The 13,493-nt window shown below is 38.3% G+C and overlaps 1 protein-coding gene across 2 annotated transcripts in view; it reads right to left on the bottom strand.

Annotated features, from left to right (window-relative positions):
- Positions 1-13,493, bottom strand: part of MLLT3 (MLLT3 super elongation complex subunit) — a 117,100-nt gene that overhangs the window by 80,820 nt on the left and 22,787 nt on the right. The gene's annotated exons all lie outside the window — the stretch shown is intronic.

Raw genomic sequence — 13,493 nt, 5'->3', positions numbered from 1 at the left:
CAGATTACACCTTACCTTTCTACAAAACACTGGTAGTCAATTTAAGCACTTTTGTGTTTAGTCAAAAGTAACTTGTCTGACACAATTTCTATCCATGAGGTCAGTGAATAAAGAAGAGAATATCATCTTCCAGAGATTCAAGAGAACCACACAATAAATTAAAACAAACAATGAAGGAAGTTATCCCCTGCAAGGTCTACAACTAGCTCAGTTCAAACAAGTTTCTTTGTTCCTCTAATGCAAACACAAAAAAGATCAGAAACAGAAATATCTATAATAATGGCACTTTGGTTTGCTCATGTATACAAATGGCAGTTCACAGGTGGGAGGAAGAGATGTTAATCTGCCAGTCTTGTATCTGTGTGACATTTTCTATTTCTCTTCCAGTTAGTATTTCATTATTTGTTGTATAAGCTATTTTATGTCAAAAAATATGCATATGACTGACTTAATGCTTCTTTTGGCTCATTTACAACCACAAGAACCTGCTAAATGTAATTGTGCAGTCTCAGCATTAGTAATTTCTCACAGTTGCTGTAAAACAGAATTAAATGTTGGCACTACAAGAGTTTAAAACAGTCTCCTGGTGGTTGTTGACATGATGGACAAGATAGCATATGCGCATACTCCATTTCTCCCATCCCTTCCACCCCACTGCTGCAATCAGTGGGTCAAGTGCTAGGAGAACTACACACCCTCAAGGGAAAGGGCAGGTATCTGGCAGGCAGTCTCAGCAGAAAACTGTATGATCGTATGCACTTAGAGCATCACAGTAATTGGCGACAGTGATTTAACTGGTCTCCCCTATACTTTTTCAATTTCAATTCATTTAAAGCTCTATTGTTTCTACATCTCTCTGGCTTGATGCTTCTTCCCAAATTCTCCTCATTGACAAGATTTTTGAAGCAAGTTCACAATACACTCTAGTTCACAGCATCATGAGACATATTCTACATAAAGCTATTAAGCAGAAATCAGAAGTTAACTAAAGAACAAGGTGAAACTCATCTATTTGGGAACTGGCTATTTTTACAATTTTGACTACTTACCCAACTCTCACACATAGTAAACAAAATGTTCTATTGACACAGATTTTCTGGCAAAATATAACAACACTTCTAAGTTCTAGACAAAAGGTAAACTGTGCCTTCTACAGTCCACTTTAGTCTTGAATATAAAACACACAGAAACTGTTTTCACATCCTAATGCAAACATTGCTTAATCTATAGCATCTAGCAAAGGGTGATTATACACTTCCATCTGATTCTCAGTTCTGACTGAAAGGCAAATTTCAATAGTTGTTTCCAAATCACGAATGTGACTATGTCAAAAGACAACATAAAACTTGAATTTAGAAACACAAGATACAGTTTACCCTACTGAGCAGAGGTTTCTGGGGAACACATAACACAACCAACCCTCCCAGAGACTTAATATTTCATCTTAACTAGGCTGTCTTTTCTCTCCTTGCTTTCCATACGAGAACACAGATCCTCATCCCTCTTTTCATGACAAGGTATTTTCTACTAGTGATCCATGACCAGCTGCTTCTACAATGAGGAGCATGAGCTACCAACAGTTCTTGGAATGGTAAGCAAGCAGAAGGTCCCTCAGCATCTTGAAACACCAGTTCTCTTCTGCTGAGAAGTTGGGAGACCATACCCAAGCCTTCAAACACCTATGAACTGAAATGAAAAAGAGATTCACAACCAAGACTGAGACCTCCGTCTGGAGAAAAGCTCCATTCTCAGTCATGACTGTTCAAAACTCCAAATGGAAAAGTAGCAAAAACTGGAAGGGGAGTGTTTTGTCTATTATCATCTTTCCTAACACTACATCATGGAACTTAAAGATATATGCATATATACAAGACAGGAAGACTACAAAGACAAAGCAAAATTCAGAGTCATGTGATAAATAGGGAACTGGGATGAAACCTGAAGAACTCTATTCCCTGTTCAGCTAAGCATGTATATTGCACAGTGGATGCTGAAATGTCTAAGAACATCTGTGCTTCCACAGTGGTGGTTTCTTTCATGTTTCAATACTATTTACATCTATATAAACTGGTAAACAAATCCAATAAAAAATACCCCTCCTTACTACTTACGCACTCTTATTTGGCCTCTAATTTATGAGGTACACAGCTCATTATGAAAAGCTTACTAGCACAAAATAAATTGTTTTGGCTTAAAACAAACTAACAGAAAAGAAAAACCTCTGTAAGGACACCAAAGTAGAGTTAGAACATGAGATATGTCCTCCTGCTCTCTGATTTCAATAGATATTTTCAGATGCATAAAAGCACATTTATCACTGAACAATTTTAGCAAACAAATTACTATCACAAATTCTGTAGTTAAAAAATGTGCAGAGAACCTTAAAATAAGAGCTGAAGTTTTGTTTTTCATTCCAGACATCAAGTGTAACTGTATACTTACTACACATGCTCTTTATTTCTCTGATCTGCAAACCATTTTGGTTAAATCTTCAAAGCAGGTATTCAGACCCAAGGTCACTACAAACATACTTCTCTGTCTGTAAATCCGTTTTGGTACATTTGTGGAGGATTTTCAGTTTTCTTAAAACCACAATAAGGCTTTTCACCATGTCAAATTGTTATTTCAAATCTCTTACTGGCCTTTATTCCCACCTTGTATTCCAGCCTTGTAGGCCTTTGTTATTGCAGTCTAACTGGTATCTTCCAAAAAGACTGTTTGAAAAAGCTTATTCACAGCCACTTAGAAAAACTAAGCAGGAAAAAGTGCTAGCATTGTGTTTTGAATGGCATAAAGCATGAGAACATGCCTCTAACCAGACTCTGCAAGATATGGGCAGCTAATTATGCTCTGACAACTCTGATGCGACCTCTGACTCACAGGAGAAAAAACAAAGCATAAAGACAAATCACTACAGAAATCTATGTCCTCACTGCCCCTTTCCCATGCACCAGATTTCACATAACAAGCAATTTAGCCTTTGATTTAACTACTTATGAGCTCCTTGTACCATCTCTCTTCCTAATCCAAAATCAGCCTTGTCAGGATGCTTTACAGGGGTAGTAGTTCCTTTCTTTGATTTCATATTACCTCTATTTCTCAATGAATCTTTTAGCTACTCCTGGTTTTATTACTTCCTTCTCCTATTAAATAAAGACTTTACACTCTGATAACTCAAGGTGCTTCCCCAGTTTTTCTTTCCATAGCACTTCCATGGTACTTGTCACAAAACTCATGTTGCCCAGACAAAGAGAAAGAAAACAGAAGCTACATTTCACGTCTGAATTCAAAAAAATTACAATAAATACTTCTGGCAAGGAGAAAAAGCCTCTATTCTGTTGCTGTTAAAACCAGCTAGTAAACAGACTGCTTATATAAACACACAGAAAATAAAAACTGTGGGAATATCTACCTTGTGTGTGAAGTCCCTTATCTCTGAGTGGAATTGTAAATTCTCTTCTTTTTATCAATAGTCCTATTGAATTTTCAACTCATAGACTCTCAGCTCCTGTTTACTTTCCTGGAATGATCTGACAAAAAAATGCTGGGATTCATTTATTCCAAGAATCTGCTCTCTTTGGAATTCACTTTGCTTTCTAAGGATTTTAATTTAATTTCACTTCATTGGGGTTTAATCAATTTGACTTATGATTGCACTACTCTATACGTCTTATCCATTTTTCTGTTTCTGGGAGATAAATATTTATCACTCATAGCACTTTTGAATCAATACAGAGACCTCTAGAGCTCATAACTCTCAGCACCTTAGGTACAAAACCTACCTCCTTATAAGCAGATACCAAAATGAGAATCAATTTCTTTAAGAAATAAAAAGCCTGAGAAAGAGACCCTCTTACCACTTCATTCCTCTTCTCATCAGGTATCAAGCCCATGTGCGATCCCCCTTTCCAGCCCTACAGTCAGGGGCAAAGCAGACTGGTGTGGGAAAGGAAACAGGTCCTGCCAGGCAGCAGTGAGACTCTGTACTCCTTCACAAACCCTGCTGCTGGAAGGGAACCCAGAGGTTTGCTTGACACTGAAGACTGCTCCTTAAATACACCACACACTTCACAAACACCAAATTCCACCCTCTTTACCAAGAATGGGGGGGGCAGGTCACAAAAAAAAAATTAAGCTAATTGAGAGAGCAGTATTTCATGACAATGTTGACAGCACTTCTGCCTAGTAACTCCACTGCCTGCAACACTTCTCTTACATTCCAGCATGAGAAAGCCCCCCACTATTAGCAGAGAAACATTCAGAAATGTGAACTAGGAAAAAAAATAGCTAAGTTTTTGTTCAGAATGTTAACAGGTCATACTTGCATGCCATTATTTTAAGTCTAAATCAAAAGACAGAAGAGGGAATTTACCTAGGAATTTCAATTGGTTTGTTAACAGTTTACGGTCACATAAGGATTACTTCAAGTTGTCTTTATTAATCTAACAAAGCTTACAGAGATTTGCTTTGAGAACTAAATATTGTAACAATTTAAAATGTTTAGTTCAAAAATTTAGGGATGAGAAGTGTTGAGGGGGAGTGAAAATCAGTACTAATTGCTTTCTGAAATTATGATGCTTGAGTTATGTCCACTGGAAATATTTTATTTTCACTATCACAGTAATTTAACAACCACTAGACTTTGTGGACACATGAGTAAGTACTAAAGGAAATACAGCGAAACAAAGAAATTCAGAAACACACCCCTGCAACCTGAAATTTGGTATGTATAACAGCTCTTATTTTGCTTTCTCATTTTGGAATTAAACAAAGACACTGTTCATACATTGTGGCAATAAATACTTACTAAATCCAAAGCAACAGCACAGAGCGGTACAGTAATTCCAGGTGACAGTGAACCTGAGTTCCCAGACAATAATCTGGCCCAACAACATCTGCCACTAGAACTCAGTTCCCCAGTTAAATAATTTAATAAATACTAGATTCTCCAGTTTTGTATCAAAGGCCACTGTATTCAACCCATTCACACCAGGGAGTACTTCAGCCACTCCATACTCTCTCAGAGGATACAATTAATTGCTGCCTCGTAGGAAAATACCCATCCTCTCTGCTCAAGTCCAACTACTAGCTGCTTCAACATCACAGTCACATCACTTAACTGGCACCACACCAGGGCTACCACAGCTGCTGAGTAACATTCCTTACAGCCCCTCATTATAGGGGCATCAGGAACAGCAGTCAGGCTGACCCAGCTTTCCTGCTCAGTTTCCTGTACAGTGGTTTTCAGCTTGCCTCAGAGAACTTCTCATGGCTGGTGCACAGCCAGCATGCCAGCTCTGTCACTCACTCACCATCTCCCTAAAGATCCCTGCTGAAATAGAGCTGCAGAAACGCTCAAGTCAATTGTGTTTGTTCAACTCTGCATTGATCATCCCAGCACTTGAATGAAGAACTTTGAAGGGAAACATTCACAAAAGAAACTTAAATTAAAGCACCTCAAACAAAATCCCTATTTTGAAAAGCCTGCCATCAATACCCTGAAAACCAAAATCTCATAGAGAAACCCTCTTGGTTCTGACCGGCTAAACTTCTGCTGGAGTTGAAACACAGGAAAGAAAATGAAACTGTAAAGTCCAAATATACAGATGCATAACCTACAGAAAACAAAAATTTTGAACAAGATAGAAAGTCCTGGCATGTGTCACATACAAGAGGAAATTAGTGAGAGAATCAAGGCTTTTTCACCTTCAGTGTATTAACTGAAAGTGATTCTACTTTTAATCTTCCTTGGTATACCTCAGACACATGCCAGTGTCTGAAAAGTTATTCCATCTTAAGAAGATGCCACAGCTCCCAGAAATATCTTAGCTACAAATATTTAAGATAAAATACAATTTCAATAAACAAAAGAGAAGGTGTAAGAATAAATGTTATTTGATGCAACTATGTTGCATTTGACTGAGTGGTGCTGTGACTTCTTGAGCATGACTGCAGAACTGCTGCAACAGGCACCTTTTTAGTGATGTATCTTGCTTGAGTCAAGCTCGCACCCTTCTCTACTGTAAGAAAAGCTTCCCATCACTCACTTCACTTCACTTCTTTCAGTTAGTCTAAGATAGCCACAAAGATACTGTGCCTAATTCCTCTACATGGGACATCAAGAAAGGCTCTCAAGAAGCACTAGCTGCAAAGTCTGCCTCCATCCCATGGTATGCAAGGCTTGTTAACTAATACTGACTAAGGCTGTTTCTCTACTTCAGTCACAAGTTGCAGTAGGATAACAAAACTAGTGGTTATGCTTTTAACTTTTTCAAAGGGGGATCTCAAACTGCGTGTAACACTGCTGAAACGCAAACACTATTTACCATGTAGGAAGTTAACAAGTGTCTCTTCTCTGGACTAGTAACATAGTGCAGGCTTCTAATGAGGGTTTACAAAAGGAATATATAATGGGAAGAATGTATCTTTAGAACTTGCATTTCAGTGGTTCTAAAAGATAAATGAAATTGTCTGATGATATGTAACTATTACTTAAGTCCTACAGTTGTAATGCATTCTTAGTACCCACTGAAATCAAGAGATTCCTTTGATTGAAAGTCTATGATATACTCCTAAGCATTTAATAGTCACATCAAAAGTACCTTCTACACAGTTAAGTTTTATTATAGGAGAGTTTTAGTCAGCTTCTCAGTTATTAGCAAGCTGCTATACTTCTATAAAAACAGGGAAGAAATCAATGCCAGAGAAGTAACTTGCTGCAGCAGTTGAGAATTAAAAGACCGGTGCTAAGGAAAGCACCAGATCTGGTGTAGTCAAGGATGGTAAGCAGTCACTGTTCACAGAACAAGTAAGAGCACTTGAAAAATCTCCCTGCCTACTTGTCCCTGTTCTTTGTGAAAAGTGATCCAAGGAGTCATCACCAAAGTGATCAGTGGTCATCACCAAAGTCATCAGAAAATGCACCCAGTCCCTATTGCTCTTTACAGACTTAACTGCATGTAGAAACCAGACTATTAGCATACCTTTACTAACCTCAGATCACTAAGTGACCTCAGTACCTCCTGTCTTTCTGGGTCTGAAAAAAAGGTGCTGTAGATCAAGTAGAGATTGCACTATATGTAAATTCTCATGACAGTCAGTCAGTAGAAGAGGCTTTTATGGAACTGGTAGCCCAAAGAAAATATTGTAGTCACTGAAACTGACCAGTGAGACACTGTAGTCTTCAATGTCCTGAGAAAACTAAATTGTGCTGAGGTCCAACTGTGATGAGCACTGTAGGAAGTGAAAGGAACGAAAAAAAAGACAAATTAATGTCACCTGAGGGACTAGAAACATGACTGGGCTATCACATAAATCAGCAAAGGCCCAAATAAGGACTGTGTGCATGCTTTTAGGATTTTGGTATGTGAGGCAGAACATGCCAGTCTCACTGCACAAGCACACCACACGCTGACCTCAGCTAACAAAGCAGTCCACTCAGCCTGCTGGTGTTCCAACAGAAATACATTTATCCTTAAATATCTTTTCAACAGCCCAGCAGACAAGTTAAATAATTTTCTACTGAAAGAAGAGGAATCAAAACACAGAGACAGGACAATAACAGTGGGAAGAAAATTTCTGAGAGGAGATCATAGGAGAGAAATTGGTCACGTGCCTGTTCCATACTCCCTCTTTCATTTGGGTGTGCAAACACACACACAAACACTCTTATGCAGAAGAATCTACAGTGCTTAGGAGGACTGGGGGTACACAGCAGGCAGAGCTTTTTCAAATATAAGTCATTAATTGTGCAAAAGGGCCAAGCTGAAAAGTGCAGAAAAGGAATCCAAGGGATTACCTGTGGACAGTCCATGAAGATGTCTGGGCTTAGTTTCATGCATAAAGGGAGCAATTCTCTCCATGAAACATGCATGATTTGCAGCTCCTGTGGTTAATTTTTGTGTTTGCTCTTCATCCCTTTCCTTTGAACAATTTCAAAGTATAACCACATATTACTTTACTGGAGTATTACTCTCCAGGGAATGAGATAGAGACCTTATATCTGGACTAGTCTAACAGTGGGAACTCTGGACTGAGTGCCCAACAGAGCTGGACTCTCTTCCTGGTTCTGCCACTAGCCTTTTAGGACAATTTTCCACCTCTCCATATCTGTAAAGAGAGATACATGTCTGTCTCTTCTGTGGAATACTTGCATTTCCATAGTTAAAAATTAATGAGCCAAATGCCATCATGGCTGAACCCCACCAAATCTTAGCTGAAAACTAAAATAGGTATCAATGCTTTTATCCTTTTACCCCATACTGTGCTCAAATAAAAAATGAGCCAGAAAAATCCACCTTATCCCTAAAACTTACAAGCAAACATCACTGAGACCTTCTCTCCAGAATATCACAATCAGAAACATTCATAATCATGAAGATGAGGAATGACAAAGGAAAGGTGTATGCCAAGACCCCACTACTCCTCCCCTCCCCTTCTTTCCTCCCAAGAGCCAGCAAAAGCCAGCAGTAATCATCTGCCAGCAGAGGAGCCGCATTCCCCAAGCTAAGCATAGTGAATACAAAAGGCTAGATGAGAGCCGCCTGGTAAAGCTTTAAGTGTGCCAGAGGAGCCTTCCTTGCTTTCGTTTAGAAAAGAGCTGCACAAGCAACGCCACATAAATCTGGGGAGCACCATTCTGGTGTTTGGTTAACCACACATCACATGGGCCCTCCCTGCTATGAGTGAGAGGTTGTGAAGACAGAATAAACGTGACCCCATAGCAGCCCACATGCAGCTGACTCCACACACCTGACTGGAGAAAGGAAATATAACCAACAGAAACAGAGACTGCTTTGTTAAGTACTTGGAAGCAGTTTTGTTCCAGAATTCGTGGACATGGACACTTTTCTGAAATGCCATATATTTGTCAGATAAGCTAACAAACTTCTTTATTTATAAGGACATACAAAGGTAATGCTTGGCAGAGCTTATTTACGCATTAGATTTCATGCTACTGCCTGTGGATTCCTTCATGTGTATGTTACTGCCTGTGGATTCCTGCATTCATGGACAGATCAAACCTAAAATAAATTTACAGTACTACAACATGTGATTATTACATGACAAGCAAAGCTTTGGATGAAATCAGTCAGGAAGTTCCAGTCATTGAGTTGTAATCTGTACGAACAGCCACACAGCCCACACAGAAAATATTAGAGAAAATCAATTCAAACCTGAAAGTGATAACTCCTCTTTCATGCTGGAAAGCAATGGGTCAATAGATACAAATGTTCTGAGAAAAAAGTGACAGAACTGGCACTCAGCATATAAAAAAAGCCCATACCTTTGTTTAAAACAGTAAGAAGGATCCAGTTTAAGTTTTCATTTCCAGCCCTCCCTCTAGGCTGTTGCTGGTTCAGGGGGAACACTTCTAATGGCTTTCTTTGGTGGGATGCAGAGCAGAAGGGGAGATAGCCTGCTTTATAGCCACTGCCTATATTGAGACCAGTAACTTACTGCCAAAAACAACATGAAAGGCACTCAAGGGTTCCACTTTTAAATTTATCTGTGTAAAGGTTATTTGTAACAGCGGTGGTCACTGACTTTCACATTCAACCTGGAGAGAGTATAATTTCTCTTCTTTTATCCTCTAAGGTTATTCAACAGCTCTTTTTCATCCAAAACTTGAAATAAAGTGTTTCAGATCACTAAAGAAATACGTTACAAACCAAAGTTTCTAGATAGACAAAAAAGATCACAGACTAGTTTAGGCTGGAAGAGATCTTTAAGAGGTCACCTAGCTAAATCCCCTGCAAGAAGCAGGGACACCTTCAACTAGAGCAGGTTGGTCAGAGCCCTGTCCAATCTGACCTCGAATTTTTCCAGGGATGGGGCATCCACCACCTCTCTGAGCAACCTGTTTGGCCACTCTCTTTACATAAAAGCCCTCACATTTAATATAAATCTACCCTCTTACAGCTTAAAACCCCTTGTCCTATCAAAACAGGCCCAGTTAAAAAGTCTGTCCCCATCTTTCTTACATCTCTTTGTTTCAGAAAATTCCATACTGTTTTGTTAATGCAGTCTAGGAAAGCAACATTAAAATACTCCTACTAAACTTCTCAAAGCTCAAAGAAGGATCTGTACAGACCACAAAGCATGCTTGCACGCAACAGTTCTGTCAACATCTGAACTCAGGTTTCCTCTGGATTGATTCCCTAAGCCTGTATTTCCTCGTCTTAAACATTTCCTGCTGTCTCCAAGCTTCTGACAGGGCAAAAAGCCTCCTGGTGGTTTTACCTCCCCTTCATACAGGGCCTTGTTTACACCTACAATCTGCAGAGGTAAGGAATTGCTACTCGCCAGGATCACAGATTTTTTTGTACTTATCTCTCATTAGATACTGAAGATGGCATCTGTAACGTCAGTACCAAGTAGCTCAGGCTCTTCCCAGAAATACTGTATCCTATTGTAGACAATCTGTCCCCAGCTTCTGATGGTTTAATCTTCTAGCCTTCCAGACAAAACTTTCTACACTCCAAATTCCTCCTATTTGGCTTAACCTCAGGAATAGTATCCAAAAGTTAACACAAAAATCTGGTGCTCACAAACCCTATAATTTCTCCAAATGCCTCAAATACATTTTCTCTATCAAATGTAAAAAGACTAGGTTTGCTTTACAATTAAATAAATTCCAGGATATTAAAAAAATCAGAAAAGGGAAGATCATGAGAACTTTTTCAACTCTTGAGCTATGTTTGTGCTAGTAAATGTACCACTTATCACAAAGAGAAAAATGGACTACTGCTTTTTTTCCCTTTACACATACAATGCTGAAGCGTGTGTGTGTACATGTATTCTGAACATTAACACAATTCTGAAAAAAATGAGTCACACTACTACACATACTGGCAGCAGACCTAAGCCTACCTCTGTAGAGCACACACAAAACCAGTCACAAAGACCAAAGAAAACACTGCTTGGCGGATCCTCTCACTTGATCTCCTGTCTACATGCAAATTTTACTTGCTCTTGTCACCTCAATTAACAAATCAAGACACAACTCAGAGACCAAGGCTGCCCATGCTTTCTTCCATTTGTCAGTCCTGGCTAACAGCACTGCCTGAAGACAAGCCATATCCATAATAGCTCCCTGGCTACCAGGAAAGGTTTCAATGTGTTTTTCTAATGCACATGCTAAGGTTGGAACAGAGGTTGGAAAGGAGCACTGCTTCTTGTGATCAAGAAGTTTGAACACACCAATGTAAACACTGTACACATTCCCACTTTTCTTGTGGCAATTTAAGAAAGTCATGGATGGTTACAATTGGAAAAATTGGAAATCTTTAAGTCTCTGTAATTTCTTATATACTTAGCCTTCCTGAAGACATGCTGTGAATTAAGCCTTCCTAAAGAAATGCTGTGAATTAATAGCCTATCTTCATACTTTCTCAAATCAGCTCTACCACAATACATTTGGGTGAGGGGAAGACAGTCTCTTCACACATTCTCTTACTCTTGTGTTAACTTTTAGTTAAAATATCCTGCAGTAATGTTAATATGGGAAGCCAAGGAACATCTCGTATTTCAGAAGCAGCTAAAAAGACTATCCAGCAAAAATACCAGCCCCTTAGTAAGTATGTCTGCCTGAAACAAAGCCAAGTTTCAACACATGCTTATATGTTTTAAGCACATGTATTGACTAGACTTATCTTTTTTTTTACATTATAGAGACACAGCTGTGAATCACAGTTGTATCAACGGGAAGATAGGAGACTTAATAAACACTGAAAACAATCAGGCTAATCATCAATGAACTGATGAAAAAAACAAATAAATTTGTAAGTCTTTCAGAAAAACATAAGTTTAAACAATCTAACACCACACCTAAAAATCCTATCTGTGTTAAAGATGCTAACATCAGCACTATGTTTCACTGTACACCATTACCATTAAAAAACACCTGGAAGATTTGCAGCCAAAACTGCTGTAGCTCCCAACTGTCTAGGGAAAAAAACCCCATTATCCAACACAAAGATTTTTAAGAGCATACTCCACTACAGAGATTGCCACACATGACTTTACTGACAAACACTGCAAATAAACGTTCCATCTCTTCTGTACATAAAATAATTCAATAATTTTTGCCTCGTACATCAAATCATACATTTCAATTCATCCAAATTTTACACCATTTGTTTTCTCTTAGCCAGTCCTGCATAAATTCAATCTCATTCCTGAAAGATAGATATATATATACATATATATATATATATATATATATATATATATATATATATATAATTATTTCTCCTTTTCTCCCAGCAAGAGGCTAAGGCATGATTTAGTCTTCTATCAATTTAAACACCTACTTAAATTTTCAATATTTACATGCAGGGCATTGAAGCAGTCCTTTAAAATTCACTTGCTCTCTCCTCCTTCCTTTTCTCCCTAAATTCTGCCAAAAGCTCATTTTAACAACAAACTGAGCCTGGTGAACATCAACAAGACACAAAAGAATCTAAAACAGACAACTCTCAACTTATTCAGGTATTCTGGTGTTATCTAACACAGAAAAACAAAATCAAAAACTGGGCACAGATTTATCTTCACCCCCAGTACAAGACACTGTGCCTTACAAGCACAGAGTTGTAATCATATAGAACACTGTGTTTTTCCTTCTAATCCTTAGATCTTCCTTTAATGTAAAGGGACTGAAAATCATTTGCCTTTTTCAAGGATCAATCTTTCAACTCTCTGCAAATCTCAAGAGTAGCTTCTCATACACAGTTAATCACTTAAAAATGACAGGCAAGAAGAAAAAAATACAAACGAGAATTACTAGTAAAGAGGATGAGAAGGTTTTGAATTTGTAATAGTTGGAAAACTCCTTTTCAGACAGGAAATACTTTCATCCCTTAGGAAGTGAATTTCAGCATCAAGTACAGCAAAGAAACAATACAGGGATGAATTCAACTGACTTATAAAGAAGGATGTAAAGGAAGAGAGAAAAATAGAAATTTGTTTCAAGTATAATTAAGATGCTGTCACATTTGAATGTATTTCACAAGCCCTCCCTGAGACAACAGAGCCTCTTAATTCATCCTAGAGATGTGAAATCTCAGTTACTTCAAGTTTGTCCATGTTTGTACTTACATTTTCTTACCTTTTTCTTTAGAAAACCTTCCAAAAAGCCTTTAGTTCTCTAGCAACAAATTTATCTTCTGTTCTTCTTGCAGACCCCAAATTTTCCTATGCAAAGTGGGAGAGTATCTTTTGTCAGTTGTAGGGGGAAAAGCCGACACATAAGATTCAGAGCCATAAGTACTCTAAGTTAAAACATTCTAAGCAAATCTTCAAAATCACAAAATACTAAAAATCACATTTCTCTAGTGCTCTCTGTTCATGCTATGGAACACCCCATACAAAAATCCCAGAGCTGATGAAACCAAATGGCCTCTCAGCTCATTACTTCTTCTTCAACCATAGCCAAAAATGGATGTCAAAAGAAAACAATAATAAAATGGAAGAATACAGTCAGGCTTTACACA

This window comes from Motacilla alba, chromosome Z (genome assembly GCF_015832195.1).
Source record: "Motacilla alba alba isolate MOTALB_02 chromosome Z, Motacilla_alba_V1.0_pri, whole genome shotgun sequence".
Classification (NCBI taxonomy): Eukaryota; Metazoa; Chordata; class Aves; order Passeriformes; family Motacillidae; genus Motacilla; species Motacilla alba.
This window is presented reverse-complemented; position numbering and strand designations above follow the sequence as displayed.